Source organism: Panthera tigris, chromosome A3 (genome assembly GCF_018350195.1).
Source record: "Panthera tigris isolate Pti1 chromosome A3, P.tigris_Pti1_mat1.1, whole genome shotgun sequence".
Lineage (NCBI taxonomy): Eukaryota > Metazoa > Chordata > Mammalia > Carnivora > Felidae > Panthera > Panthera tigris.
The window spans coordinates 55,151,940-55,166,641 of NC_056662.1; positions in this window are offsets into that span (position 1 = coordinate 55,151,940).

Sequence of the window (14,702 nt, forward strand, 5' to 3'; positions counted from 1 at the left end):
GTGTTCTGAAAGCCTTCCAAACCACAGCAGGAGAAAGCATGGCGAGGTGGCAAACCCCGCTGCCAGCCTGGCATCCGAGCTGCCCTTGTATCCAGGAGTGTCTGATCTCATAGAGTCTGATCTCACGGTTCGTGGGTTCGAGCCCCATGTTGGGCTCTGCACTGACAGTGCGAATCCTGCTTGCGTTTCTATTCAAAACCCACATCGACTTCTTGATTCCTTGCACGACAGAAAGTGATCTGTTAAGCTTTCCTAATAAATCTTAACCCTTTGAAAAGGGTTTCATGCTTGCCCCCTAAGAGCCTGTAGAGAGATGCCCATTTTGCACGCGTAGCAAGGCTGCTGGTGGAAAGGCTGAAGCGTGTGCTTTTCAGATGAACGGTGTCTTTTTCAAGTGCAGCATTGTTACTAAAGGCATATTATACCTGAAATGGATGCACTTTTGGTACATAATGAACGATAGCACGTCCTTATTGTCAGGACCCACTCTCCACTCTTAGGAGAAGCGGGTGCCGTGCTGCTTGGCTGTGATCCTACAAAAGAAAAATTTTAGGTGATTAAATGCCTAACTGTTCCTAATTGTTTTTCAGAATAAAAGGTTGTACTTCTCAAGTGTTCCCCCTTTTAACACTGTTTTTAGTTCCTCCATTTAAAGCCTGAAAATAAAATGCTTTTGCATGTGAATGGAGAGCTGTATGTTCCTGGGCATCTGTCTTGGTGGTTAGGGGGCAGGTCTGGGGGTCCCCGAAAAGTGGGACCCGGGAAGGCTCCATGGGGGGGGGTGTGGAGATGTTGAGGGACGGGGGGGGGGGACCAGGCACTTCAAGCCACCTGTCCACATTTACCGGGCACCTATTAAGTGCTGGCTGCTTCGAGGCTCTGCAGGGCACACAAATAAGATGAGATGTTCTGCCTTACCCTCAGGTTTCACTGCTAAGATATGGTGGAACCAACCCCCTGGTTGTGCCGTCCAATCCGGGCTGGAGCCCAGCAATTCCAGTGTGCATTTCAAGCTCTTGGATGGAAGTTTCCAGAGGCTCTTCGCCCTCACATGGATTCTTCCAAGTGCCCCACCACGCACCCCTACCCTCAGCCTCTGGAGGGAAAATGGGCTGAGTCTCTTCAGTCAATATCAACAGGAACTTCACAAAAAAGTGGTTGGGTGGGACAGCAGAGACTATTCTACCATTTCGGTCACCGTACAGCCAGTTGTTAGTAATACGACATTCACCCTGAATCCCTTATGCTTGATGCTGAGGTCGGCTCTCCTGCCCTAATTAAGGGCAGAAACTCGTGTTTTGTTTCGTTGTGCCTTCTTTCTGCGACTTGTATTTGCATTGCTGCTCTCCTACCTCTCACTCACGTCTGGCAGTTCTCAGTACAGCCTAGGAATTTAATAAGCATCATTACGTGCTTTGAACCGCTCAATTTTCAACGATCCCTAGCTTCCTTGTTCTGCAGGAGACAACCTCCTTTTCTGGTATATTCGCCTCGCTGTGCCTTGGAAAACCTTTAGGTCTTTCCTATCCTACTGGAGTTGTGGCTTCCAGAACCGAAGACCCTCCGCAATGAGGTAATGACGAAGACTTCCTACCTGCAGTCCTTTTAATACATCCTGGAATGGGGCTGGATCTTTCTGCCACAATGCGAGGCAGTATGGCCATCTCCCTTTAGCCCTTCCGGATCAGAGAGGAGTTCATGGTTAGCTTGTGGCACCAAACCCTTGTGGGTTTTTACAGGGATAGACGGTTTTGCCTGATTCAGCTGAGATACGTGTGCCCTGAAATTACCTCCATTAGCTACGGGGTTGGGTATGTGGAAGCCGGGCTGTGCGTTCTGACGTCCTTGGTAAACGGATTTCCAAAATACTTCGAGGGCTGGTTTGAGGCTCACAGAGAAGCTCTCACACGGTCCTCAGTGGGATGCTTGGAGAACAGCAGAGGGGCCGGTTCCCTGGGGTGGAAAGACATCCTGCCGCCTTCGAGAATCAGGATGAGACACACAGAGAGAACCTTCCCTCCTGGCCACGTAGACCCGAGAGGGTCTACGTGAGCAGTTTCTTTCTTTTTTTTTTTTTTTAATTTTTTTTAACTTTTTAAAATTTATTTTTGAGACAGAGAGAGACAGAGCATGAACAGCGGAGGGGCAGAGAGAGAGGGAGACACAGAATCAGAAGCAGGTTCCAGGCTCTGAGCCATCAACCCAGAGCCCGACGCGGGGCTCGAACTCACGGACCGTGAGATCGTGGCCTGAGCTGAAGTCGGACGCTTAACCGACTGAGCCACCCAGGTGCCCCTCCTCGAGCAGTTTCAAGGTGCGGCGACATTGACTCCCACAAGCTCTCACCTGACCTGACCGGGCACTCTCTACCGTTGGGTATTTTCAGCCTCTGGTATTCCCCTGACTTGCCTCCCAGTGGATTTCAGATATTACCCTCAAATAAACGTGTTTGGGTTTTCATCACTGTTCCAAACGAATTTTGATCGTAATCGTATACCCTCTTTTGTATACTCACATTCTTCTCCGTCACCCCTTCCAGAATCCTCTCTCTACTGATCATTCCAGATTGGTGTCATCCCTAACTTAATGAGCGTGATCTCTAGGCTAATTGGCGCCCCCCAGGTGAGAGTTCTGCAGCATTGGCAGCAATTTGAAAGGGACCACCGAGGAGTCCACCTAGGGAAGCAAGAGCTACAGAAAACGTCCCTTCCACCCTCCTCCCCTTTTCCTGCCTTTTTCTTACCTCTGTCCATAAGCTGCTGGCAAGCTCAGCGGTGCTGAGGAAGGGTCTCTTTGGGGACCGAGCTCTTTACTAGCCCGAGTATATTCTGACTTCTTATTAGCGGAGAGGCAAGCATCCCCTCACCCGGACCCTCCCTCACCTCCCCCAACAGCGAGAACCCGGACGATCGTCATCCTCCAATGTTTGCAACTTTACAACACAACATGCCGATTTTCTGACAAGAAACACGCGGCTGGTACAGGAGGGTCCGGGAAATATGTTTCCCCTCTGTGCTGGAAGTGGAGAATTGCATTCATTAGAGTCTCCCAGGTGCTAAGAGAAGAGAGCCGGGCTGAGAACGGAGAGCTGGACAGAATCCAAAGCCGCTGTGCTATCTTTCTGATGCTCCTGTGCCAGATCTTCCGCAGGTGATAGCACAGTGCGCAAGGCTCCCACCGAGGGCAGAGCTGCTCCTTCCAGCCCTGCCTAATGACAGACCAACCAGTGTGCATGCCCAATTTGAAGGGAAGAAAAAAAACAACAACAACACCAACCCCAGAGCTGTCAGTGTGTGGTTTCTATGGCCCAGAGCTAATCCAGGGTCTTAAACTGTTTCACAAAGCCCCAAGGCCAAGGCTTCAACGGGCCAGGGAAGGTGTTGCGCAAGCACGATGCTGTGTTGCTGGGGCATCACCCGCCGGGGGAATTTCACCCCACTAATGGCCCGGGCCCCTGGGGTATGCCTCTCACTGCAGGCAGGTCAGAAAACGCAGGCTCTTTTTCTCCACTCCTTCCCTTTAATCCATTTAGGGGTAATCCCTGCCATTCTCCACAGGAAAGACCTGCTTTCCACAAAGAAGTTAAGCTGGTCATCCCCTCCTCTCTGTGAGGGCTTCGCCTCGGAAACCGATGTGGGGATAACTTTCCCCCTAGGACCCATCTAGGTACAAAATTACATCTCGAAGGCTCTTATTTTCTGGATAGTCCATCGTTCTTGCTGACTACTCCCTGCCATTTTCACCTGTTGTTCTGGTATCCAATTCCTCTCTTAATCCGCCTTGCAAAGCCTCCCCTTTATTCTGGGCTATTTCTTCTTGGTTCTTTCCTAGAGGGAGAAAGTTAAATTAAAATTAAAAAAAAAAGAAAAGAATCACGGAAGACTGTGTACACGCCTCCCAAAGCGCTTCGCGTGTGAATTTGTTTCCGAAGTCAGGTTTCCAGTGCTGACATCACACCACAGCAGATGAAGACGGCGAGATCCACTGGATTACTCAGGCCATCAGTGAGTAGGATTTCAAAAGTCCGTGAGAACACATTAGTCCCTACATCCACTCTACAGAGAGACTGCGTGAGGCTGAAGGAAGGAAAGGGTAAACGACACCATCCACGTCTTCTTCCCCACCAGAAAGACTGTGCTTATTAAGTCAGGCCACTATCTGGAATTTTCAACTCAGAGAAGACTTAAAAAACATACAAACAAACAACCGTTCACTCTGAGACGCCGCATATGTCTTAGAAACCCATTCGCCAGCAGTAGATTTATCTGTTCCAATAATCTTTTGCTGAGTCAATAACTCTACCAACGGGACAAGGAGCAAGGTATCGACTTGCTCCCTTATTTCCCTATGAGTGCGGATTTTATTTCTTTGTCTCCCATTTTCCAAGGGGGAGGAGAAGAAAAGCAAGCTTGAGATACAGTGGGGTGGAGGGAACAATGATTATCTAGTGACAAACATCCCAGGCATGAGAATGGTCCCACCCAAACCTATAGATTCAGGGGGACCAAGACCAACAGACTGTTCTTTGTTCCTTGGGAGATGGGCATACACCAGCTCAGAGGAACGCGCTGATTCCCGAGAACCACAGGGCCCCTCCCCTTGAACCCTCCCAACAGATCGCTATAGTTCAAAACTATAAACCACGACTATTTTACCGAACTCAGACAAAGGTCTTGGCTTTTACAGACCCACCCAAGGCGATGTCAGAAGAAAGTTAAGGCAACTGGGCGAAGAGCCAGCATGAAATAGAAGTATACGGTGCAATATGTATGTATATGGGGGGATGGGACGCTGAACTTCTGTGTAACCATGTGAAGAAAGAAGATTAGATAGGAACAAAAGATATGTGAATAGCTTCTGTGTGCAGTAAACTCGACGTGCTTCATCTTTGAAAGCTTATAAGAAACTCTTTTCTCTCTATTAATGTAATAAGTTGTTTCCCATACACACCCTTTGCCTCACTGACTTTTTAGAGCATTTAAAAGCGCTAAACTGATAAAATTCCACCGTCTCTGCACAGGGTAAAGGGGGACTTGTACCGGTTTATCTAGCCTCCCCTGCCCAGAACAGATAAATCCTGTCCCAGAGCCTTGGCCGAGGGGAGAGGCAGGTACCCTGCTCACAGGCATCACTCTGAAGCGTGGTGACAGCCACAGCGTTCTCCTGGGACTGGGCCAACCACACACACTCTGATGTGTAGGAGAAAAGAGGAAAGCAGAGTATAGAGGTTTTCTTTTGTGGGCTCTGGTCCCCATTTCCTTGGTCTGGAGAGGCGAACAAATCAGAATGGATCTGAGGGCACCGCCTTGAAGAAGCAAGAGTAGACTGGTTGGAATACTTATAGGGAGGAAATCCAGGGCATCAGCAGAAGATACAAATACAGTAACATATCCATCCAAGGGAGGGCTCTCTCGTCCCAGAACGTTGGAGAGGGCATTGTTGTAGACAACGCAGGATGAAGGAGAGAATCTGGCAGGAGGAATCTTTTCCATCCTCCTGGCTGTGGAGTGAACAGGTGGCCCCAAATCTGTGTATGTGGTGGTGGGGGGGTGGAGGCGGGTGGGGAGAGGATGCATCTGAAAATATAATGTCCTGAAACTGCAATCCGAACCACAGAAAGGAGGGGGAATGTTATAAGGTAGTATTCTCAAAATTTTCCACCAAAATACCACTAATGCCGAAAGGAACTGCATGGGTTTGGATGAGAAGGGGCACGTAGGGGTCTGCAGCCACAATCTCCAGCTATAACTTGGTTTTTGGTTTTCGGTTATACAATGGCGTTGTGTGCTATTGTGTAATAATAGAACCAGGCTCGTTTTGATAGAAATGCACAGTTTGAGATTATCTATCAGTTAAATTACCTAACTTGTCCCCCAAAGAATCCTACAGTAAACGGATGCTCCAGGAAGACCCTCTGAGCTCATCTGTGACTTACTTTCTGTAACCTGGACGCATAGCCTGCACCGCTCGGTAGGTCCGAGTCGAACAAGTACAGCCACGGGACAGGATTTGTGCTGTGAAAACAAAGTACAGGGGGCATGGTGACTGGACAAGGGTACACAGACAGGAGGGCGACACGTGGCTTCTTCCCCAAGGGTTCCTCTCGCTTCGCCATTGCTGCCCCGTTCTGCTCGCCAAAGGACTATCTTTAAATGTCAGGGCCCAAGTGTTTGAGCAACTTCCTTCTAATGATTTCTCTTAGCCTGGCTGAGATGGGTAATTTTTTTTTTTCAAAAGACTTGAAAACACATGAGAGAACAAATAGGAAATTAAGGATAAGAAACACAGAAAACCAGCCCTCCCGCCCCTTCTTCATGATGTCACCTGAGGTAACCACACTTCATCTCAGAGGACTGGCAGGGTGTGGCAGCCATTGTGCCCCTGTGCCAGCTCACGGCCCCCTTCTTAGACCTGGCCCCCTGGACACACAGAGGAGAAGGAACTGGGCCAGGGCTCAAATGTGCCTTGAGCCATGTGTGTGTGTGTTGTGTGTGTGTGTGTGTGTGTGTGTGTGTGTGTGTGAGTGTGTGAGTGTGTGTGTGTGTGTGTGTGGTGGGTATGGCACAGGTACACAAATTTGGGGACACGGTGCGGTGAATCTTGAGATCACACAGAAGTCAAGCCTAATCTTTGCCACTCACCGAGAACCCTCCCACCTAGTCATGCAATCTGAGAGGTCTATTTTTCATCAGGAGATGGTGGGGGGGGTGACGGGCAGATTAAAGAATCCCAACTCTTGGGGTGCCTGGGTGGCTCAGCCGGTTAAGCATCCAACTTTGGCTCAGGTCATGATTTCACAGTTTGCGAGTTCGAGCCCCGCAGCGGGCTCTGTGCGAACAGCTCCAGAGCCTGGAGCCTGCTTCAGATTCTGTGTCTCCTCTCTCTTTCCCTCCTTGCCCCCATGCTCCTTCAAAAATAAATAAACGTGAAAAAAATAAAAGAAAAAAATAAAAGAATCCCAACTCTTAGATGACAAGCCAACGCCCATATACAGGATCTGCCTCAGCTCTGTATTCTATTTGTAAATGGTACAAGGTTCATGCAGTAAATACAGCACTGACATATGAATTCTAACTGTTGGAGAGTAAGAGTGCAGGCTTATTACAAAGGCATAATGCAGAATACAAGCACCCAGTTGCCATCGAGAATAAGGAGGAGGTTGAGAATAGTTTGATTTAATTATTTCATTACAGTCTATACTATGGAATACGCGAGTACATAATATTTATATAACAATATCGATGATATTTCTTAGGCTTTTCTTATAGCACAGTAAAAAAAAAAAAAATGGCAGAGAGGAAAAAGAATCCACTTAGTTGGAAATAACTCATTCTTATTTCCAGACCAAACCCTACAATTGAATTCAGTCTCTGAAATTTGGGCAAATTGCATGATTTTGTTTCCACTCTGACCTTTGGAATCTGGCTGATTAAGGCTCAGTCTGCAAGTGCAGCTGGTCTGTCCTTATACTAAACTGATCTACTAGAAGCCAGGCAACCAGCTACTAATCATCCAGTATCTGGTTAATCTTTACTGCTTATGAGTTCCCAGATTTTTCAACTGCCTGTATTCAGGTGCTTGAAGGAGCTTTTTCCTTTCGTCTTTGTCCTGAAGCACCAGGACATGAAGGACGGTTTTTTGTGGGAAGGGTCACTGTACAACTTAGAAAAGATTCATTGGCAGCCACTGAGCCCCGGGGCTGTGGCCCCCCAGCCAAGCCCCACGCAGAGGGCACACACCAGCTTGCCTCTGTCACAGCTAGATTCTTCTCTCTCCCGTGACTGGAATGGAACCGTAGAAATACGGGTGGCATCACTTCACACACGGTACCATCAGTGGAGAGCCTCATTGCCGACTATAAAAAGAAGACACCACAATGAACCAGGGGGTCCTGTCTGTGGTCTCTGGCTTTATGGGAAGGACATTTTGCAGGGTAACTGTGTGTTAAGGATATACTTTGGCTATCTCCCCTGGCAGGGTCAGTTGGAGGGAGAGCTAATCACTCAGTAAACAGAGAGAAGAGAGATGCTTATACTTAATAAGCCATTGCAAATGGAAAAAGCAAGCTCGTACCCAATGCGATTCTCTCTAGAAACAAATGGCTTGGATCCAAACACTACAAAGCCCTTTCAGAATGCTGAGGGGTCTCCTGGTCCCAGCGCCCCCAGGACGTAATCCTTCTGTCTCTTCGCTTTCACATGGAAGTGGCTTTAACAAGGGGAGAGGAAATGATTGTGTGTGCCTGCGTGTGTCACAGTAGTGATTTTTTTCTTCTTTTGTCTTAAGTTACCGAGCTCTTGATGTGCAGCACATCCTTCTCTCTGGGGAGCAGACGCAGCAATTAAAGGGGAGGGCCAGACGAATCCTCGCCTCCTGGAGGTGAGGTGCTGGGAACTGCCTCCCGCAGCACCCTTCCCCAAGGGGCTGCCCAGCCCCCTCCCTGCACTCCCTGAACCCCGGAGAGCAGCAGCACCGGAGAGCTGGGGCTGTTCAGCAAGTGGCAAAGTTGGCCTGGTGGCAGAAGGGAGACCGAGGTCTCTGCCAAGGCTTGCTGCTCTGGTTTCTCTCGTCTCTGTCCTGTGCCAGCCCTCCTGTCAGATGGAAGGAACAGTGTGCTTCAGTGGGCCAAGTCAAGCTCAGGCTAGAAGCCTCGGCCACGACCCAGCCACCGCAGTCTTCACGCAGTATCTTGTGCCTGCTCTAGATATTTCCACTTTAAATGCGGGCAATAAAAACACTAACCTGGGGGCCCCTGGCTGGCTCGGTCGGTAGAGCATGTAACTCTCCATCTAGGGGTGGTGAGTTTGAGCCCCATGTTGGGGGCAGAGTTTACTAACAAAAAAACAAAAAGAAAACATGAATCTGTTTCCTCGGGCACTACTATATAAAAAAAAAAAAGAAGGATACTAGAGCATTCTGTAAATACACTACACATACGTACTAAATAAGGTTGGCATGAGATCACCGGCAGATCAGGCCATGGAAGGAAGTGGAGGGATGCTCTGTAAGAGAGAGAGAGCTCCCAAAAAGGGAATTCTGGGAACAGAAGGGCAGCTGCCCAACCCCCCCCCCCACCGCTTGCACACTTGCTTCCCCCTCCCCCCGCCACCCCCCCCCCCCCAAGGAGAAAGGATTTCAAAGATTTCCACCAGTCCATATGGCTGATGTCTGGGACCCTAGCATCTCTTTCAGTTGGAAGAAATCAAAGAGTCCAGGAGAAAGACAAGCACCATTTTTTTTTTTTCTCTCTCTCTCTCCTTTCTACTTAAGAGAAGGTGAATCTCTGGTCTCCTTAGAATTACCATAGGATCCAGCAATCCCACTTCTAGGTATAGACCCCCAAAGAATCGAACGTGAGATCTACATGTACACCCATGTTCATAGCAGCATGATTCACGGTAGGCAAAACGTGGACACAACTCAAGTGTCCACTGATGGAAGAATGAAATAAACAAAATGTGGTCTATCCATACCAAGGATGTTACTCCGTCTTGAAAAGGAAGGAAATTCTAGCACGTGCTACAACATGGATGAACCCTGAGGACAATAAGTTGAGTGAAATAAGCCAGTCACAAAAGGACACATACTGTATGATTTACGTAAGGTAACTGGAGGGGTTAAACCCATAGAGACAGAAAGTAGAATGATTCCCCCAGCGCCTGGGTGGAGTGGGGGGGGGGATGGGGAGTTCGTGTTTGATGGGGACAGAGTTTCAGTTCAGAAAGATGAAAAAGTTCTGGACACGGAAGGTGGTGACGACTGTACAATAATGGGAATGTCCTTAATGCCACTGAACTAATACCCCTAAAAATGGTTAACGTGATCAATTTGTGTGTATTTTATCACAAGAGAAAATATTTGTATGTCTGACATCACGTTCCACCCTCATAACATCCTTGAGGGAGGACCGGGGCTTTGTAATCCCCATTCTCTAAACCCAGGAAGGCAGGGCAGAGGGCTGTCGATGAGATCCATTCCTTCCCCCTGGAATCTGGATTCCAGGACCACCTCTCATCACATTGCCAAGTTCAACGATCCTATCCAAGGCTGTTCTCAGGCCTTCCCTGCCTCTGGCCCTTTGCTTGGAGGCACTAGAGGTAAGTCACCTCCACGGTTAAATTGCAGGGCATTCAGCAGCTGTGGGATATCAGGAGAGGGTGATTCGGGCCTGCCACCCCTCCTCCTTGTCGTCTTTGTTTCATAGCTGGTCACAGATATCAGCCTCTGCAGACGTCCTGACCTGATAGGAGTGTGTGCCCCCTGTTTTTATCTCAGGTGACCAAGTTCCTCACAGTGGCTTGGAACCTTCAGGAGGGGCTTAGACCTCCTCAGATTGCCACCCACCTCCTGGGTAGGTGGGTCCCTCTCTTCCACTCTCCTTTTTTGCCCTCTTTGGAGACCCTCCCTTCCTGGGCTTCACCACTGGTCAGATTTCTCCCACTTTCCAGGACAGCTCCTCAGAATCCATTCTCTTTCCTCCCTGGGGACATTAAATCTCTCCTGAGGCCATCCCGGACCAAACTGCCCTCCGTTGAGCACTTCCTTTTTGTTTCATTACCGTTATCCTCTTTCACATCCTTTCCTCAACCCTCTGGAAGCTTCTTTGGCTGCAGACCTCTTCATTATGTGGCTGTTCTTTTGGAAGACAGGTGTGCCCTCCCAGGGCTACTTGGGACTTTCCTTCAGAGCCCAAAAGGAACAAGAGAGAACTTGAATGACACCAGGGCCCTATCACCTCAGGTGCAAGGCGATCCGACTTCTTTGGTGGCCTGGGGGACCGTGGAAGGGAAAGGAAGAGAGGACAGGGGCGTAGGGGACAGCCCCTGGCGGGCAGGCAGGCCAAACGGGTATCGCTTCCCTCAGAGAGTGGGCTTCAGAGGGGGGCTCCGGATTCCGGAGCATGTGTGTACGTGTGTGGCGGGGGTGGGAGTGGTGTCTAGTCCCGGAGTGTGAGGAGGGTGGGGGAGAGAACCCTCCAGGCCAGGCCCCTGCGTGTCTTGGGTCCTAACCTCCACCCAGCGCCAACTTTTTGCTGCTCCCGTTAGATGGCGCTCAAGACTTTTCTAACCACTTGTGAAAGTGAGCCTGGCCCGGAACAAAAAGCACCGCGGGGTGTGAGTGTGAGTGATGAGGAGGGCGCGCGCGAGGCCGGGCACAGGCGCGGGCGTCGCCCCGGCACCACGCGGGGCCCCGCGTCGCGGGTCAGCTGGGCCCCGGGCGGAGCGCGCTTCTAGGAGGCCCCTCCGCAGGGCCGGCCGAGAACTTTCGCCATTTCCTTGCCCAAGTGGGAAACACTCGGTCGGGTTCGCTGCTGGGGCCCTGGCGGCGCTTCCCGGGAGCAGACGGGCGCCCGGCCGCGGCCTGGAGAAGCCGGCGCCCGCGGCCCCGGAACGCGGGTGCCGGGTGCGCGGGGAGGGGGAGAGGGGCCGGGGCCGCGCCGCAAAGTGGGGCGCAGACACCAGCGTGTCGTGACGCGCTCATTACAACCCCTTCCTCTGTCCCGACTTACTGCCCCAGCTCTCTTTTTAAAAGAAGGGGGCAGGTGGTGGTTTTGTTGTTTTAACCGTTCAAAGGGAACTGTTCGGTGCAAGGTTTAATAAACTTCGTGCGTGCGTGCGTCTCCAACAACCAAGGGCAAACTTTCTTGCTGCCCTTGAGCCCGAGCGGTGCCATCTAACAGCCTCCTCTTGAAATAAGCCCCTGGGTACCCTAGGGCGTAAGCTGGATCGCTAATTTTAAAATAACCCATTAGGGATCCAGGTGGGAGCTTTGTCCCCACACACCAAGTGACTCTCTCCTTCCACGTCCTCCAAGAAGAGTGGCTCGACCAGAGGCGCTCCGGGCCCCCGATCCTCTCCTTAATGCAGTCTGAGTGGGCACTGCGGCGGAGAGGGGATGCGTCGCCCCAACCTCGAGAACACACGGGAGCCGACACCTTCCTTTGTGCCTCCCCTCGGCTCTGAACTTTGCCGCGCGGTCGGTTCTCCTTTAAGAAAGTAGCTATCTCTGAATATGTAACGCCGGCGGCGGCCAGCCGGGCGGAGGGGAACCCACCCGCCCGGGTCCCCGCGCGCGCCGCGGCCGGGGCGCACGGCGAGCGCGTCCACACACGCGGGTCCCGGCGAGAACCCGGGGCTGGAAGGGCGGGGGCTAACGGGAGCAAAGGGCTGGGGATCCTGAGCCGGGCGCGGGGTGAGCGGCCCTTCGCGTTCATTTCCATAAGAAAGCTGAAATCGCGGTTGGAGGGAGGATTTCTCGCCCTAACCGCCCTCCCCCTATACCCGGTTTTCGGCAAGAAGCGGGCTCCGGAGCTCAGAGCCCTACGTGTGTGCGCTGGTCTTTGATGGTATTGATAAAATGTGGTTTCAGATGTTGCCCCGACTGAGGCCGGTTTCCTGTCTGTTGTGCGGAGTGGAAGGACCGCTCGGGGTGAGTCCGGGGCGCGGGGGGAGCAGGCAGGAGAGGCAGGGCTAGGGCAGAGGGAGCGCAGCCTGGACCCTCGGAGGAAGTTCTCTGGTGGGGTTCCTAAGAGGACAGCCGGGATGAAACGAAGAGCCCGAGCACAGAGGAGAGGAGGGGGGGGGGGGCGTGATTTGGGAGGAGGGGTCGCGAAGCCCCCAGCCCAGCCGCCTGGCTGGTGGGAAGGTCCGGCCAGCCTTGCCAAGTGCCTCTTCAAACACCCGGGGAAACTTTCCCTCGCCGCCGCAGACCCTCTTCCTGAGAAGGAATAAAGCGAACTTGCTCACACACTCGGTCCCACGGACGGTTCAATTGTTCCTCCTTTCGCCTTGAGCCTCTTTTCGGCTTTCAGTGTGAACAGCAGCCATGTGTCCTCAATTCTATTATATATATATATATATATATATATATATATATATATATATATATATAAAATCTCCTAGGTACTTTATGATCCCATCTGGAGAAATTAAAACCCAGATCTGTAATGTTTATTCTTAGATAGTTTACAAAAAGCAGGGGGAAAAATGTGTGAGACACATGTCTGCAAATATAACAAAAGTACTTTCCCTTCTGCTTGAGAAAGTGGCCTGCAAATGGCTTCCCTTTACTGGTTCTGGACCCCTTGTACTTCCCCCAAGAAACTAAATGGGGTCGGGAAGAAAGCACCAGTCAGATCAAGCAATTAAATGCCCATTATGACTATTAATGACTTTATTACTAATAGTTGGAGTGAAGGACCCCAAAGCTGCTGGCGGTGATCAAGCTGTTTCCAAATTCTGCTACCTAAGATGTTTACAGCACTCCACCCCAACGGAGGAGGTCAGAAGCTAGAGAGGATGTTTTCAAAGAGTCCACCAGTAGGTATCCCATGCACAGTCAATGCTGAATTTCTCTCTTTCAGTAAAGTTTATTGCTACTCCTGATAAATGAGGGAATCTGTGTTTCTGGGGGGCATCGAGTTATGCGATGAGTTACCAGGCTTGGATGCGGCCCTGGAGTGGGGAGGGTGTGTTCCCTCACCAGTGACTGGGGAAATGCTCAAGCCCCAGAAGATTTTAAGGAACAAGTGTTTGAGACCTTCGGATGGGGTAATGGATATCCAGATGGCTGGGAGGTGAGGAAGTGAGCGATGGTGAACTTGGGGAGCCAAGGAGAAATGAGGAACGTGGCCTACCTTTAAAATTGTTCTTTTTGCTCATGGGTTGAAATGGTTTCGGCCTGTCAAAAGCTGAGTGACTGCTAGCGAAGTAAAGGGTAGCGAGAAGGGTCTGTTGGGGTACAGGCTACTGTGACTGGGTTTGTTTATTAGTGAAGATGGTTTCTCGCTCCTCCCTGCCTCTTTGTGGACACCCTTGTGATCCCAGATGGAAAGAACTGACCTGGGAGGGCACAAGGGAACCAGCTGCCTGTTGGGATCCCATAGCAAGAAGAGAGGGACGGGGCAACTTGCAGGGGCTCTGGTCAGCCACCATGCAGCAGGGGGAGAAAGGCGGCCAAACCGTTGGAGAGGAGCTAGCAGCTCATTTTGCTGTAGGTCACCTCCGCTCATTGCCCTGGAGTCCAGCCCTTTCTAGTGGCCTCTCAGGCCGCTGGGTGAGTAGGGGGCAATGGATTTCAAGTCTGTCTTGTTTGGGACGTGTCCCCAGCACCCTGGCCCCTGGGTGGAAGCCCAGAGCAGCAGCATACATCTGGTTCTGATGTATTTACCAGGCGGGCATGGAAATGCCCACGCTGCACGGCAGAAACCTGAGCTGCTGGCGACCAGCAGACTCCTCTGCTAAGCAGCGTAAAAGTTTGGATAGTTTCAGAGTGCCGGGTGGCCCCTTGTCTTGATGGGAAGCACATGATCACCCCCTCCCCGTTCTATTTTGTTCGAGTTAATTGCCCAGCAGTGAGGGCATCTCACACCTCAGCCAAGGAATACTGCAGAGAAAGGAGTCCTCCACAGGTAACAGGATAGCGTGGAATCATCTTGGCCACCCGGAGGGTCCAACAACCTCACCTGAATGAAATGGGCCTGGGGTAGTCTCCCTTCACTGGCTCCCAGGGTGCCTGTCTCTCCTTCCTGGCCCTGACTGTTAGCAACCTACATAATACCCTGGGTCCTGAGAGTAAAACTACCATAGCTTCCTTGAGTGGGCAGCCGACCGACCCCAGAGGCAGATCTTCACAGGACAGCTTCATATGTCAACAACAAATTCCCTGCTGACCCTGAGAACATCATGAAAGAGGGGGCAAGA